The sequence below is a fragment of the Temnothorax longispinosus genome, unplaced genomic scaffold (assembly GCF_030848805.1).
Source record: "Temnothorax longispinosus isolate EJ_2023e unplaced genomic scaffold, Tlon_JGU_v1 HiC_scaffold_19, whole genome shotgun sequence".
Lineage (NCBI taxonomy): Eukaryota > Metazoa > Arthropoda > Insecta > Hymenoptera > Formicidae > Temnothorax > Temnothorax longispinosus.
Genome location: NW_027270003.1, coordinates 479,587 through 496,450, shown reverse-complemented (window position 1 = coordinate 496,450; position 16,864 = coordinate 479,587). Strand labels below are relative to the sequence as shown.

At 29.8% G+C, this 16,864-nt stretch overlaps 1 long non-coding RNA gene across 1 annotated transcript; it reads right to left on the bottom strand.

Annotated features, from left to right (window-relative positions):
- Window positions 1-1,690: 1,690 nt before the first annotated feature.
- Window positions 1,691-3,892, bottom strand: LOC139823849 (uncharacterized). Its single transcript, XR_011734912.1, has 3 exons — window positions 3,040-3,892; window positions 2,719-2,895; window positions 1,691-1,879 (listed from the first exon to the last, which is right to left on the bottom strand). It is a non-coding gene; the product is annotated as an uncharacterized lncRNA (long non-coding RNA).
- Between the last annotated feature and the right edge of the window lie 12,972 nt (window positions 3,893-16,864).

Below are 16,864 nucleotides of genomic sequence, written 5' to 3'. Positions count from 1 at the left end.
TTAAGATATTAAGTAAAATTTTTTTACATATAAACAAATATATAGAATTATATATAAAATATGTCAATATGTTTTTTTTTTACTTGCATAATCTGTGTTCGTTCTTATAAAAAGTGAAATTTGAGGAAATGAGAAAAATTTGCCCATATATAATCATATATAAATATAACAATATAACTACTGTTTATAAAAAATACAATGCAAAAATGATTTTTTAAATTATTTTTAGATTCTTCTTTTTATTATTTTTCCTGTATATATGAACATAGATTATACAAGAGAAAAAAACGTTTATGGACACATTTTACATATATATGTTTGCCCAGAGATATGTTCCGGACTGTTTACGGTACGTTTTCTCAAATGTACAGTCCTGGAAAATGCCAAATGTCCTGGAATATAACGATATACCATATAAAAGTCCCGGAACATACCTCCGGGCCTACGTATAATTATATATATTTATATATGTTTTCATAAAAAAAAAATTTATTGGGTACTTAACCCCCTTGCACAATCCCAGGCAACAGACAATAGGAACAGAAAATAATTAAAAAATCGTTAATTACAACTTACCTGACCTCACTTGCGCGTTGCAAATCGAATGATTTCTAAATCACGAATGATTACTAAAAATAAATATCTATAAGGAAATATCCTCCCTCTTTCACGTGGAATCTATACAGAAGGATCATTACGAACGATGACGAGGTCACTACGAAATAAATCTATGACTGTTTTACGGTACAGTGTAATAATTAAAAATAAATTTGATTGTGTTTAATAGAAGACATTTGAATATATTGAATATAGGTATAATAACACATTTTTTACTTAATTTTATTTGATTTTATAAATTTTAGCAAAATTAGACATTCTAATGATGTATGTTTTTGAAGTGTGTATTGTTATTATTTGAACAAAAATTAATTTATCAAAGTGATTAATGGTAAAATAAATAATTATTTACATAAAGTTTTTTACATTTTTCGTAAAAGATTTGATTTTTGCTCAAATAGTAAAAATTAATGATAACTAAAAATAAAAATAAGTAAATGAAGGGAAAAAATAAGAACATAAAGAATGATTGTAGTCTGCAAAATAGTTCTGCTGCTTTATTGCATTATACAAACGCATAAATATTTTCAAATACAAATAAAGTCAATATTATAACTAGACATCAGATTTTTTTATATGCAGGTTGGTGGAAAAAAGCAATTAATAAATAAAATTGTGTTATTTATAATATCCAACATATTCATACTACAACATATGTTAAGTATAAAAATAAACGAAGTGATCTTATTTAAACACGAATCTACCTGACCTCACTTGCGCGTTGCAAATCAAATGATTTCTAATTCACGAATGATTACTAAACATAAAATATCTATAGGGAAATATCCTCCCCCTTTCACGTGGAATCTATATAGAAGAGTTATTACAAACGATGACAAGGTCACTACAAAATAAAATAAATCTATGACTGTTTTTTACGGTACAGTGTGATAATAATTAATAATAAATTCGATTGGATGCATTTGTGCACATTGATGTAACTAAAAGAATTCGCTGTAGACTTCATTTTTTGTTGTGGTAATTTTCCTTTACGTAATACTTGGAAAAATGCGTTTTTTGCTTCTGTTTTTTCTTCATTCGTCCATCGAACTTTTTTTTATACGTTTTATGGCCTGAAATGCAACAAATATAGTCATTCATAAAAAAGTGGTCGAATAAAATCCTGATGTATATAATCTAATCATTATTTATTTACATGCTTGATTTTTCTGCTTTCTTTGTACGTTGACTACGCTCTCATTAGAACTGTTTGAACTTGTATTCATTAAATAATCTGATATATCACTATCCGAATGTTTTCCTATTAGAAATAGAAAAAAGTACGAAAGTAATACAAGAAGTATGCAAATTAGAAACTTGCACATTGTTTCCTCATCATTACAGATCGTTACCATTGTTCCTATTTTATTTCGCTCACAAAGCTCCTCTATGAGGTAGCTTGCATTTTATTCAATGCATAATTATTAGTATTTATTTGTTTTGACTTCCTCATAGAGGAAGCTTTATGAGCGAAATAAAATAGGATGGTAAGATCTGTAATGATGAGGAAACAATGTGCAAGTTTCTAATTTGCACACTTTTTTAATTTTAAATTTAATTTTTTTATGAATTGATAGAACTTAGTAGCACAAGTGGAATTTTACAATCGATGCAATGTCAAATTGATGTTGACTTTGGGAATTCGGGCTACATGGTCCAATATGGACTTTGCATATAGACTTTTAATCGCGTATAAAGCTGGGTCTAATCAACCAAATCTTAAAGAATTATATATGAAATAAAGATAGAAAGGACTGAAGAATATAATAGAATTAAAAATGGCCTGATAACTCAAAATTGGCAGAAGTTAGAGCAACCACGGTCATTTCTCAAAAAATTCAAAATTTTATAAAAAGAATCCTTTTACCGATTATCGCCAAAATTCAAAATACCAATTGTCTTTTAATGATACTCTATATAAAATTACATATATAACTTATACATGTAACTTTTTGTTACATGTATAAGTTATATATGTAATTTTTAAATATTTTAAATATTTATAATATTTAAATATTTAAAAATTTTTTACTGTTAGTTTACACATTAATCTTAATTTGTAGAAATAATTGATATATACATGTATACATGTATACTTACGATAAATTACACCTTTGTTTTTTGAGTAAATATTCTGTTTTTTCCGTAGATTTGAAGTCACTTGTTTTTTTACATTTTGTTTCTTTTTCTTTCTTTCTGTTACTTTATTTTCCTTTGCTTCTATTGAGGTATCAACACATGTTTCTTTATTTACATCGCCAAATGTCTGTGATTCATCTGATAAATAAAAACACAATTATATGATTATTAAATCATTAATATAACAATTATTATAATGATAATTTAACTCTTAATTAACTTTTAATTAAAGTTTATATAAATGTTATTGAAGGAAAGATCATTTTCATTGTTCATAGTTACGTCAGTTTCGTTGGAAGTTGTTGTATCCGCGCCTTGAGCTTTTTCTAAAATCTTTGATATTTCTAGTATATCGACTTCAGCAACGGGTTGCCTATAAATCTGCTTATGAATTTGTTCATGATGACCCATGAAGTTTGCCACCCTCGTTACTTGATTATCTGACAAGTTTAAATCCACACATTTTGTTGCAACATGTTTGCGCAAAGCAGTACCACGAAGTAAGGAAACATTTTTTGCTCCACATGCACTTGCAAAATCTCGCATTAATTTACAAGCTTGTAAATGTTTATAGTGACTTTTATCCTTACTGGGTAATCCAAACAAATATGGATTTTTTGATGGCACCTGAGCGTCTTTTCGAAATTGTAGCAAAAGTTGAATACTCTTTAACATTTGTGTATCTAACAGCACTGGAACGGTTCTATTTAATTTACCACGAATAGTAAATCTAACATAATTATGAGTCTTGTCCGATTTTACAGAAGTTTTACACGTAGTGCTTGTCCCACAGGCACATTCATAGTTTTTATAATCGTTAATTAAAATCCTTTCTGTTTCTCCAGCTCGACGACGATTAAACACTTGAATGGCTATGAGTGTTACCTCGGCTAATGATTTCCATACTTCATATGAAAATTCTTTTGATAATATTTCAATATTTGCTTCTAGCTTTCTTTTCAAATAATCAGTTAGAGATTTAATGTCACTTGTTCGAGGTAATATCGTCTTTTTTTTGTCGTTTAATTTTTGTATTGGTTTCTATTGCCACTTTATTTACAGTTCCACTAAAATCTACATCATAGATTTTCATAAAATCATCAACATCTTTCCGCTTTATTTCATCTTTGTCTATCATATATGTGACATCTAAAATTTTTCCGATTTTTTTTAGACAACTGCCAAGAGTAGATGCATTAGTTGGATGTTTATATATGTTTGTTTCGTACTCAAATTCTGCAACATCATTGATTGCCTCAATGACCGTTCTATAAAATTGTGGAGCATATGCAGCAGCTAAAGTTTTGATTTCGGAATTTCGATTTCTCAAAGCTAATACTAAACGACCTAGAAGACGTAGATGACTCCGTATATAAGTGTTCTGATGTTGATGAACTTGGCTTTTGCACATACTATTTCTATACAGAATGATTGCACGGTCATACTTAATAGCTTTAGTTATTTCATCTTCTTGCAAAACCGGCAATATTTCTGCTCTCATTCTTCTACTTGTTTCTGGATGACATCTGCCAAGAGCTCTACGAGCATTTTGTAAGATTTTTCGAGAAGATTCTTCATTTTTATTACAATATCGGGCATGGTGTCTTAAATTATTTAGCGTATAATATCCACCACAATAAGGGCAATTAATAAAATTTACACCATTCTGTTTTGTTTTTTGTGTAGATCTTCTAACAGTTATCATTCTACCATGATTATATTCTTTTGTCGCATTAAAAATAAAGTTTCCTTCTTTTCTTATATTTGCTATTTTATGCAAGCGTTTAGCACAACCTTTTGGTAAGTTTAAAAACTCTTTAACCTGATCTTCATTACGGTGTTTGTTTTCTAAGTGACGCGCTATTTTGCTTTGTAGAGTATGACAAAATACACAAAAATTTTTTTTGTTATCGCCTTTAGGACGGTGTGATAGTTCAGCAGTTAGTTCAGATCCATCACATGCACTATTTCCAGGAACATTAAATTTGAATTGATTTGTGTACTTAGAGTTTCCAGAAACATTACTTATTTCACTAATATTACTTTCTGAATCTTCTGTTATTTCTGTTTTATTAATTTCTGAACTCTGAGTTTCATCAGTTGGCTCGTATTCGCTAATAGTATCTTGAGTTATATTTGTATTCTTTGAACTATTGTTACCATCATCTAAAATAAAAACAAAAGTATATATTTAAAACTGCATATCTAAAAGATATTCCAAGTGCATTAATATTGTAAAATAAATTGTTTAGCATAAATAAACTGTACATATAGCTGATTATACACAAAATCTTTATATTTGAAATCATTTTTTTTTCAACTACTTACTATAACTTGATAAATTCAAAGGTGATACATTATCGTCTTTATTAGATAATTTACGTTTCTTTCTTTCTGGAGATTTAAGTATTTCTTGTCTTTCTTCTTTTTGATCAGTTTTTGTTGGTGTTGGTTTCAAAATAATATATTTTGGTTTAAGTATAATGTTTTTAGAAATTATACATTTTGGCGCTATTTTTCTTGAGTTATTATTACAATCATCCAAATGTACAGTGGTTTTCTTATTATACTTGTCTTTAGAAACTAAAAAATGAAAAAAATTATTAAAATATTTTTAAGTATTAAAGGCTCAGATATCATAAAAATATTCACACCAATAGTATAAATAACAAAAAATATTTTAAATTTACTTTTTATTTCTGCATTAATAGTAGGAAAATTATCTTCAATCATGTTTAGATGTGTATGCTTTTCATCTGATGTAGTTTTCATTGACAGCTTTTCTTTATTTATTTGGAACGGTAAGATTTCATTTTCAGTATCAGTAATTTTATTATCTATATAATTTTCATTTAAACTCTTTTCTTTTAATTCGTCATTTGTGTTGCAATGCGTTTGTTCATCACTTTTAAAAAGTGACTCACTTAATGCTACAGAAGGTGTGCAAACAGATTCTTCATTTAAATATGATATTAAACTTGAATCTATAATATTGCTTATATCACTTATGCTTGATATGTTAATTTTATAACTGCATTCTGTTTTTTCGCTGACCTTCAAAGTATTTTCTGATTTACTGTTACTTGCAGCAAAATTGTTATTATTTATATTATGTAACTGAACCATATACAATACAAGTCATATAAAGAGTTTAAGTTAGATTAATGACACACTTATAGGGCCGATTTTACAGTCTCCGATTAACTTGATCCTTCGATTAAACTCACTCTTCGTCTCTTTCTAAGGGGGACAGTGAGAAAGAGTTGCAGAGTGAGTTTAATCAGAGGATCAAATTAATCGGAGACTGTGAAATCGGCTCATATTTTTAAAAATTAGTTTTGTTTTCAATTAGAGAATGTTATATATATATATATTATATATAGACTTAAAAATATACAATATTATTTACTTGCTTACATTAAATACATCGACTTTATTATTGCATTCTATTTCTTCAGTGTCACTACTAAAAGCATTTGTCTCGAACTTTCTACAGTTTGTCGCAATATTTACTAAATTAATTGATCTCGGTGATACTATATCGCGTATTTTAAAATTTTTTTCTTTATTGATCGTTGAATGATTAATCCCAGCAGATCGTCGTTTAATACCTATATAAAAATATTTATATGTTATTACATTATTTAAAGAATATGTAAATGAATATAACCTAGTTAAAATATCTTCTTACGTTTTCTTGTCATTTCTCTCTTTTCTAATACTGTATGAAGGGAATACGTTAATACTATATTTTTTGGAAGTACTCTTGGAATACTTTTCGAGAAAACACAACCTCACACCGTTTCATATATCCGTCAGTTCTATTTTTAAGAATTTCCTGATACACTAGTGCAATAAGTTATGACGTTTTCAATTTGCGACACGACCCGACTCGGGTCGCATCATGTATACAGGACTCTAGCATCATTGACGTGGAATACATACATATCTATGTATGTATTCCACGTCCATTGATGCGACCCGTCGGGTCGAGTAGCAAATCGAAAACGCCATTAGGCCTGGTCTACTATGAGTCGTATGTCGGAGTCGGATGTCGCAACGTAGCCGATGGTTCAATGAGGAAAATTTGTTTCCGAAAAAGAAATCCTCTCATTGGACCATCGGCTACGTTACGACATCCGACTCCGACATACGACTCATTGTAGACCGGGCCTTAGAGTAAGAGCCTAAGCAGAATGGCTGTCTTATAACCTTAAGGCAGTGTTTTATGCCTTAAGTCTTTGTCTTATGTAAGGGCCTAAGCAGAATGGCTGTCTTATAACCTTAAAGGTGGAAGCACATAAAATTGCAGGAGCCATAAGCAGAAGGCAAAAGCCATATGCGCATGCGCTATGGTATCTGTAGAGCTCTTCAGATACCATAGCGCATGCGCATATGGCTTCTGCATTCTGCTCATGGCTTCTGCAATTTTATGTGCTTCCACCTTAAGGCTGTGTTTATGCCTTAAGTCGTTGTCTTATGTCACGCACAATACTGTGTTAATGTTTCCTGTCTTGCGTCGCGTATACTACACAAAACAGGAAACATTTAACACAGTAGTGTGCGTTAATAAGACAACGACTTAAGGCATAAAACACTGCCTTAAGGTTATAAGACAGCCATTCTGCTTAGGCCCTAACGCACAATACTGTGTTAATGTTTCTTGTCTTGTGTAGTATACGCGACGTATACTACACAAGACAGAAAACATTAAGGGCTTAAGCAGAATGGCTGTCTTGGCAGTGTTTTATGCCTTAAGTCTTTGTCTTATGTAATGCACAATGCTGTACAGTATTGTGCGTTACATAAGACAAAGACTTAAGGCATAAAACACTGCCAAGACAGCCATTCTGCTTAGGCCCTAACACAGTATTGTGCGTTACATAAGACAAAGACTTAAGGCATAAAACACTGCCTTAAGGTTATAAGACAGCCATTCTGCTTAGGCCCTAAGACAAATACATTTTGTTTCACTCTAACATATTACACCAATATATACCAGTTCAGAAGGTTCTTCGAAAAAGAACAGATGATGTGCCCATAATTTTCATATTACCAACATTAACCTCTCATTTGTAAGGTCGGTATTCATGGGTTGGTATTCACTAGCTACACTAGTTCAGCAATAGAAATCAGACCCATAGTCCGTTCTTATTTCATCTTAAAGATCATCTTAAAGCCCCTTGCACAATGCCAGGCAACAGGCAATAAAAATCAGAAATCATGTATAAATGCAGAATAGACAGTGACACAGGTAATAGACACAAAGTTTCCGTCACGTTGAAAATTCTGTGCCTGTTGCCAACCAATTATAGTATTCGAATTTTTTAGGTTGTAATTAACGATTTTTTGGTTATTTCCTGTTTCTATTGCCTGTAGCCTGGAATTGTGCAAGGGGCTTAATAAAATTTTTTTTATATAAAAACATATATAAATATATATAATTATATGTAGGCCCGGAGGTATGTTCCGGGACTTTTATATAGTGTATCGTTATATTCCAGGACATTTGACATTTTCCAGGACTGTCCTGGAAAAAAATTCAAGTCCTACGGGAGTTTCCAGAACAGTTTTCAAATCTGTTATACAAATGTGAGGGTATATTCCAGGACTGGCATTGTGCAAGGGGCTTTAAGATGATCTTGAAATAAGAACGGACTATGGGTCTGATTTCTATTGCTGAACTAATGTAGCTAGTGAATACCAACCCATGAATACCGACATTACAAATGAGAGGTTAATGTTGGTAGTATGAAAACTATGGGCAAGTCATCTGTTCATTATCGAAGAATCTTCTGAACTGGTGTATATTGGTGTAATAAGTTAGAGTGAAACAAAATATACTTATCTCACTCTAAAGCCCCTTAAGGCCATTGCACGTGACAAAGTTTTAGTCATAAGACCGTAAGACCGTAAAAAAATAGACCAATCACAGTCGATTATTCTCCTTGAGCTAAAAGAATAATCGAGTGTGATTGGTCTATTTTCTTACGGCCTTACGATTATGACTAAAACTTTGTTACGTGCAATGGCCTTTATACAATGTCAGGCAACAGGCTTTAGGAACAAGGAATAGAAATCAGAAATCATGTATAAATGCAGAATAAACAGTGACACAGGCAATAGACACAGAGTTTCCATCACGTTGGAAATTCTGTGCCTATTGCCTGTTGCCAACCAATCATAGCATTCGAATTTTTAGTTTGTAATTAACGATTTTTTGTTATTTTATGTTCCTATTGCCTGTTGCCTGGAATTGTGCAGGGGGCTTAACTTATTGCACTAGTGTGTATATAAAATTGCAGGAGCCATAAGCAGAAGGCAGAAGCCATATGCGCAAGCGCTATGGTATCTGTAGAGCTCTATAAATACCATAGCGCATGCGCATATGGCTTCTGCCTTCTGCTTATGGCTCCCGCAATTTTATGTGCTTCCACCTTTAGAAATAGAACTGGCGGATATATGAAACGGTGTGAGGTTGTGTTTTCTCGAAAAGAATTCCAAGAGTACTTTCAAAAAGTATAGTATTAACGTATTCCCTCCATATAGTATTAAAAAAAAGAGAAATGACAAGAAAACGTAAGAAGATATTTTAACTAGGTTATATTAATTTACATATTCTCTAAATATTGTAATAACATATAAATATTTTTATATAGGCATCATTAAACGGCGATCTGCTGGGATTAATCATTCAACGATTAATAAAGAAAAAAGTTCTAAAATACGCGATATAGTATCACCGAGATCAATTAATTTAGTAAATATTGCGACAAACTGTAGAAAGTTCGAGACAAATGCTTTTAGTAGTGACACTGAAGAAATAGAATGCAATAATAAAGTCGATGTATTCAATGTAAGCAAGTAAATGATATTAGATATTTTTAAGTCTATATATAATATATATATATATAACATTCTCTAATTAAAAACAAAACTAATTTTTAAAAATATGAGCCAATTTTACAGTCCGATTAATTTGATCCTCTGATTAAACTCACTCTGCAACTCTTTCTCACCGTCCCCCTTAGAAAGAGACGAAGAGTGAGTTTAATCGAAGGATCAAGTTAATCGGAGACTGTGAAATTAGCCCTATGAGTGTGTCATTAATTTAACTTAAACTCTTTATATGACTTGTATTGTATACTATATATGTTTCAGTTACATAATATAAATAATAACAATTTTGCTGCAAGTAACAGTAAATCAGAAAGTACTTTGGATGTCAGCGAAAAAAAACAGAATGCAGTAATAAAACTAACATATCAAGCATAAGTGATATAAGCAGTATTATAGATTCAAGTTTAATATCATATTTAAATGAAGAATCTGTTTGCACGCCTTCTGTAACTTTAAGTGAGCCACTTCTTAAAAATGATGAACAAACGCATTGCAACACAAATGACGAATTAAAAGAAAAGAGTTTAAATGAAAATTATACAGATAATAAAATTACTGATACTGAAAATGAAATAATGCCGTTGCAAATAAATAAAGAAATGCTGTCAATGAAAACTACATCAGATGAAAAGCATACACATCTAAACATGATTGAAGATAATTTTCCTACTATTAATGCAGAAATAGAAGGTAAATTTAAAATATTTTTTGTTATTTATACTATTGATGTGAATATTTTTATGATTTCTGAGCCTTTAATACTTATAAATATTTTAATAATTTTTTTCATTTTTTAGTTTCTAAAGACATGTATAATAAGAAAACCACTGCACATTTGGATGATTGTAATAATAACTCAAGAAAAATAACGCCAAAATGTATAATTTCTGAAAACATTATACTTAAACCAAAATATACTATTTTGAAACCAACACCAACAAAAACTGATCAAAAAGAAGAAAGACAAGAAATATTTAAATCTCCAGAAAGAAAGAAACGTAAATTATCTAATAAAGACGATAATGTATCACCTTTGAATTTATCAAGCTATAGTAAGTAGTAGAAAAAAAAAAAATTTCAAATATAAAGATTTTGTGTATAATCAGCTATATGTACAGTTTATTTATGCTAAATAATTTATTTTACAACATTAATGCACTTAGAATATCTTTTAGATATGCAGTTTTAAATATATACTTTTGTTTTTATTTTAGATGATGGTAACAATAGTTCAAAGAATACAAATGTAACTCAAGATACTATTAGCGAATACGAGCCAACTGATGAAACTCAGAGTTCAGAAATTAATAAAACAGAAATAACAGAAGATTCAGAAAGTAATATTAGTGAAATAAGTAATGTTTCTGGAAACTCTAAGTATACAAATCAATTCAAATTTAATGTTCCTGGAAATAGTGCATGTGATGGATCTGAACTAACTGCTGAACTATCACACGGTCCTAAAGGCGATAACAAAAAAAACTTTTGTGTATTTTGTCATACTCTACAAAGCAAAATAGCGCGTCACTTAGAAAACAAACACCGTAATGAAGATCAGGTTAAAGAGTTTTTAAACTTACCAAAAGGTTGTGCTGAACGCTTGCATAAAATAGCAAATATAAGAAAAGAAGGAAACTTTATTTTTAATGCGACAAAAGAATATAATCATGGTAGAATGATAACTGTTAGAAGACCTACACAAAAAACAAAACAGAATGGTGTAAATTTTATCAATTGCCCTTATTGTGGTGGATATTATACGCTAAATAATTTAAGACACCATGCCCGATATTGTAATGAAAATGAAGAATCTTCTCAAAAAATCTTACAAAATGCTCGTAGAGCTCTTGGCAGATGTCATCCAGAAACAAGTAGAAGAATGAGAGTAGAAATATTGCCGGTTTTGCAAGAAGATGAAATAACTAAAGCTATTAGGTATGACCGTGCAATCATTCTGTATGGAAATAGTATGTGCAAAAGCCAAGTTCATCAACATCAGAACACTTATATACGGAGTCATCTACGTCTTCTAGGTCGTTTAGTATTAGCTTTGAGAAATCGAAATTCCGAAATCAAAACTTTAGCTGCTGCATATGCTCCACAATTTTATAGAACGGTCATTGAGGCAATCAATGATGTTGCAGAATTTGAGTACGAAACAAACATGTATAAACATCCAACTAATGCATCTACTCTTGGCACTTGCCTTAAAACAATCGGAAAAATTTTAGATGTTACATATATGATAGACAAAGATGAAATAAAGCGGAAAGATGTTGATGATTTTATAAAAATCTATGATGTAGATTTTAGTGGAACTGTAAATAAAGTGGCAATAGAAACCAATACAAAAATTAAACGACAAAAAAAGACGATATTACCTCGAACAAGTGACATTAAATCTCTAACTGATTATTTGAAAAGAAAGCTAGAAGCAAATATTGAAATATTATCAAAAGAATTTTCATATGAAGAATGGAAATCATTAGCCGAGGTAACACTCATAGCCATTCAAGTGTTTAATCGTCGTCGAGCTGGAGAAACAGAAAGGATTTTAATTAACGATTATAAAAACTATGAATGTGCCTGTGGGACAAGCACTACGTGTAAAACTTCTGTAAAATCGGACAAGACTCATAATTATGTTAGATTTACTATTCGTGGTAAATTAAATAGAACCGTTCCAGTGCTGTTAGATACACAAATGTTAAAGAGTATTCAACTTTTGCTACAATTTCGAAAAGACGCTCAGGTGCCATCAAAAAATCCATATTTGTTTGGATTACCCAGTAAGGATAAAAGTCACTATAAACATTTACAAGCTTGTAAATTAATGCGAGATTTTGCAAGTGCATGTGGAGCAAAAAATGTTTCCTTACTTCGTGGTACTGCTTTGCGCAAACATGTTGCAACAAAATGTGTGGATTTAAACTTGTCAGATAATCAAGTAACGAGGGTGGCAAACTTCATGGGTCATCATGAACAAATTCATAAGCAGATTTATAGGCAACCCGTTGCTAAAGTCGATATACTAGAAATATCAAAGATTTTAGAAAAAGCTCAAGGCGCGGATACAACAACTTCCAACGAAACTGACGTAACTATGAACAATGAAAATGATCTTTCCTTCAATAATCAAGGTTAGCATTTATATAAACTTTAATTAAAAGTTAATTAAGAGTTAAATTATCATTATAATAATTGTTATATTAATGATTTAATAATCATATAATTGTGTTTTTATTTATCAGATGAATCACAGACATTTGGCGATGTAAATGAAGAAACATGTGTTGATACCTCAATAGAAGCAAAGGAAAATAAAGTAACAGAAGGGAAAAAAAAGAAACAAAAAGTAAATAAACAAGTAACTAATTACAATCTACGGAAAAAACAGACATTTGGCGATATAAATGAAACATGTGTTGATACCTCAATAGAAGCAAAGGAAAATAAAGTAACAGAAAGAAAGAAAAAGAAACAAAATGTAAAAAAACAAGTGACTTCAAATCTACGGAAAAAACAGAATATTTACTCAAAAAACAAAGGTGTAATTTATCGTAAGTATACATGTATACATGTATATATCAATTATTTCTACAAATTAAGATTAATGTGTAAACTAACAGTAAAAAATTTTTAAATATTTAAATAAAATCTTGAATAATACTTAAATACGAATTAGATTAATTACAATAATTTTGTTATAAATGGAGCATGCCCTCTCTCTTTTTCTCTCTCTCTCTTTTTCTCTCCTTCTCTTTCTCTCTCCCTCCCTCTTTCTCTTCTTATTTTTTTCTATTTCTGTATTACTTCCTCATGGAAGAAGCTTTATTTTCATAAACTTTGTATATGGACCTTTGATCGTATATAAAGGTAGATCTAATCAACTAAATTTTAAAGTATTATATATAAAATAGGAGTAGAAAAAACCGAAGAAAAAATTGTTTTTTTAGTTTTCGATGCCAATGTGTACCTTATGTTCGAAAACGTCGAAAAATCGCAATTTGAAAAAATGTCCGAATGTGTGTATGTATGTATGCGTGTGTGTGTCAAAACCGAAATTTCTATAACTCAAGAACTGATTAACCAAATCTTAAAGAATTTTATATGAAATAGGAGTAGAAATAACTAAAGAATATAATAGAATTAATAAAAATGGCTAATAATAATACCGATTTCTGTTTTAAAAAATCTACGTGTTTGCTATAATTTCCGCAAATTTTGAGCTTATTTTTTTTTTTTTTTATATATATAGAGTATCATTACAAGTAAGTTGGTGTTGAATTTAACAAGGATCGGTGAAGGGGCTACCGATTTTTGCCTAAAAAGTGTACAAGTTATACTTGTAATCTTATATATAAAGTATCATTAAAGGAAGGTTGTTCTGAATTTGGCGAGGATTGATGAAGGAGTTACCGATATCTGCTCAAAAAGTTACATGTATAAGTTATATATGTAATTTTATATAGAGTATCATTAAAAGAAGATTGGTATTTTGAATTTGGCGATAATCGGTAAAAAAGTTTTTTTTTTATAAAATTTTGAATTTTTTGAGAAATGTCCGTGGTTGCTCTAACTTCCGCCAATTTTGAGATATCAGGCCATTTATAATTCTATTATATTCTTCAGTCTTTTCTATCTTTATTTCATATATAATTCTTTAAGATTTGATTGATTAGACCCAGCTTTATACGCGATTAAAGGTCCATATGCAAAGTCCATATTGGACCATGTATCCCGAATTCCCAAAGTCAACATCGATTTGACATTGCGTCAATTTTAAAATTCCACTTGTGCTACTAAGCTCTATCAATTCATAAAAAGATTATATTTAAAATTAAAAAAAGTGTGAAAATTAGAAACTTGCACATTGCTTCCTCATCATTACAGATCTTTACCATCCTATTTTATTTCGCTCATAAAGCTTCCTCTATGAAGAAGTCAAAACAAATAAATACTAATAATTATACATCGAATAAAATACAAGCTTCCTCATAGAGCTTTGTGAGCGAAATAAAATAGGAACAATGGTAACGATCTGTAATGATGAGGAAGCAATGTGCAAGTTTATAATTTGCATACTTCTTGTATTACTTTCGTACTTTTTTCTATTTCTAATAGGAAAACATTCGGATAGTGATATATCAGATTATTTAATGAATACAAGTTCAAACAGTTCTAATGAGAGTGTAGTCAACGTACAAAGAAAGCAGAAGAATCAAGCATGTAAATAAATAATGATTAGATTATATACATCAAGATTTTATTCGACCACTTTTTTATGAATGACTATATTTGCATTTCAGGCCATAAAACGTGTATAAAAAAAGTTCGATGGACGAATGAAGAAAAAACAGACGCAAAAACGTATTTTGCCAAGTATTTACGTAAAGAAAAATTACCACCTCTAGCAGTAATAGAAGAAGTAAAAAGGAAGTATAAGATCTTACAAAGCAGGACAGCAGAAGTTGTAAAAGCATGGTTAAATAATCTGTTGCAAAAGAACAAAAAAGAAAAAAAGAACAAAGAAGAACAAAAATGAAGTCTACAGCAAATTCTTTTAGATACATCAATGTGCACAAATGCATCCAATTGAATTTATTATTAATTATTACCACACTGTACCGTAAAACAGTCATAGATTTATTTTTATTTCGTAGTGACCTCGTCATCGTTCGCAATAACCCTTCTATATAGATTCCACGTGAAAAGTGGAGGATATTTCCCTATAGATATTTTATTTTTAGTAATCATTTTCGTGATTTAAAAATTATTTGATTTGTAACGCGCATGTGAGGTCAGGTAGATTCGTGTTTAATAAGAAGATCACTTCGTTTATTTTTATTTATTTTTGAGATATTGCTTAAATTTCAATTTTTTTTAGTCGCAGAGTCTTCTCTCGAAGTCACTTAATATATTTTTTTTATGGAATAAGTTTGAGTAAAAAAAACAAATATACATGTTCATGATTTTTATTTTAAAGCAGCAAGCATGTTTAAAAGTTATATAATTAGACATCAGAATTTTTATATGCGGATTGGTGGAAAAAAGCAATTATTAACTAAAATTAGTAACTATTATTTATAATATCCAACATATTTATACTTAACATATGTTGCAGTATGAATATGTTGGATATTATAAATAACACAATTTTATTTATTAATTGCTTTTTTCCACCAATCTGCATATAAAAAAAATCTGATGTCTAGTTATAATATTGACTTTATTTGTATTTGAAAATATTTATGCGTTTGTATAATGCAATAAAGCAGCAGAACTATTTTGCAGACTACAATCATTTTTTATGTTCTTATTTTTTCCCTTTATTTACTTATTTTTATTTTTAGTTATCATTAATTTTTACTATTTGAGCAAAAATCGAATCTTTTAAGAAAAATGTAAAAAACTTTATGTAAATAATTATTTATTTTACCATTAATCACTTTTAAGAATTAATTTTTGTTCAAATAATAACAATACACACTTCAAAAACATATATCATTAGAATGTCTAATTTTGCTAAAATTATAAAATCAAATAAAATTAAGTAAAAATGTGTTATTATACCTATATTCAATATATTCAAATGTCTTCTATTAAACACAATCAAATTTATTTTTAATTATTACACTGTACCGTAAAACAGTCATAGATTTATTTCGTAGTGACCTCGTCATCGTTCGTAATGATCCTTCTGTATAGATTCCACGTGAAAGAGGGAGGATATTTCCCTATAGATATTTTATTTTTAGTAATCATTCGTGATTTAGAAATCATTCGATTTGCAACGCGCAAGTGAGGTCAGGTAAGTTGTAATTAACGATTTTTTAATTATTTCCTGTTCCTATTGTCTGTTGCCTGGGATTGTGCAAGGGGGTTAAGTACCCGATAAATTTTTTTTATATAAAAACATATATAAATATATATAATTATACGTAGGCCCGGAGGTATGTTCCGGGACTTTTATATGGTATATCGTTATATTCCAGGACATTTGGCATTTTCCAGGACTGTCCTGGAAAAAAATTTAAGTCCTATGGCAGTTTCCAGGACAGTTTTCAAATCTGTTATACAAATGTGAGGGTATATTCCAGGACTGTACATTTTAAAAAATGTAAACAGTCCCGGAACATACTTCTGGGCATTTATATATAAATGAATATATATGTTAAGCAGTAGTAAAACAGAATAATTAAATTAA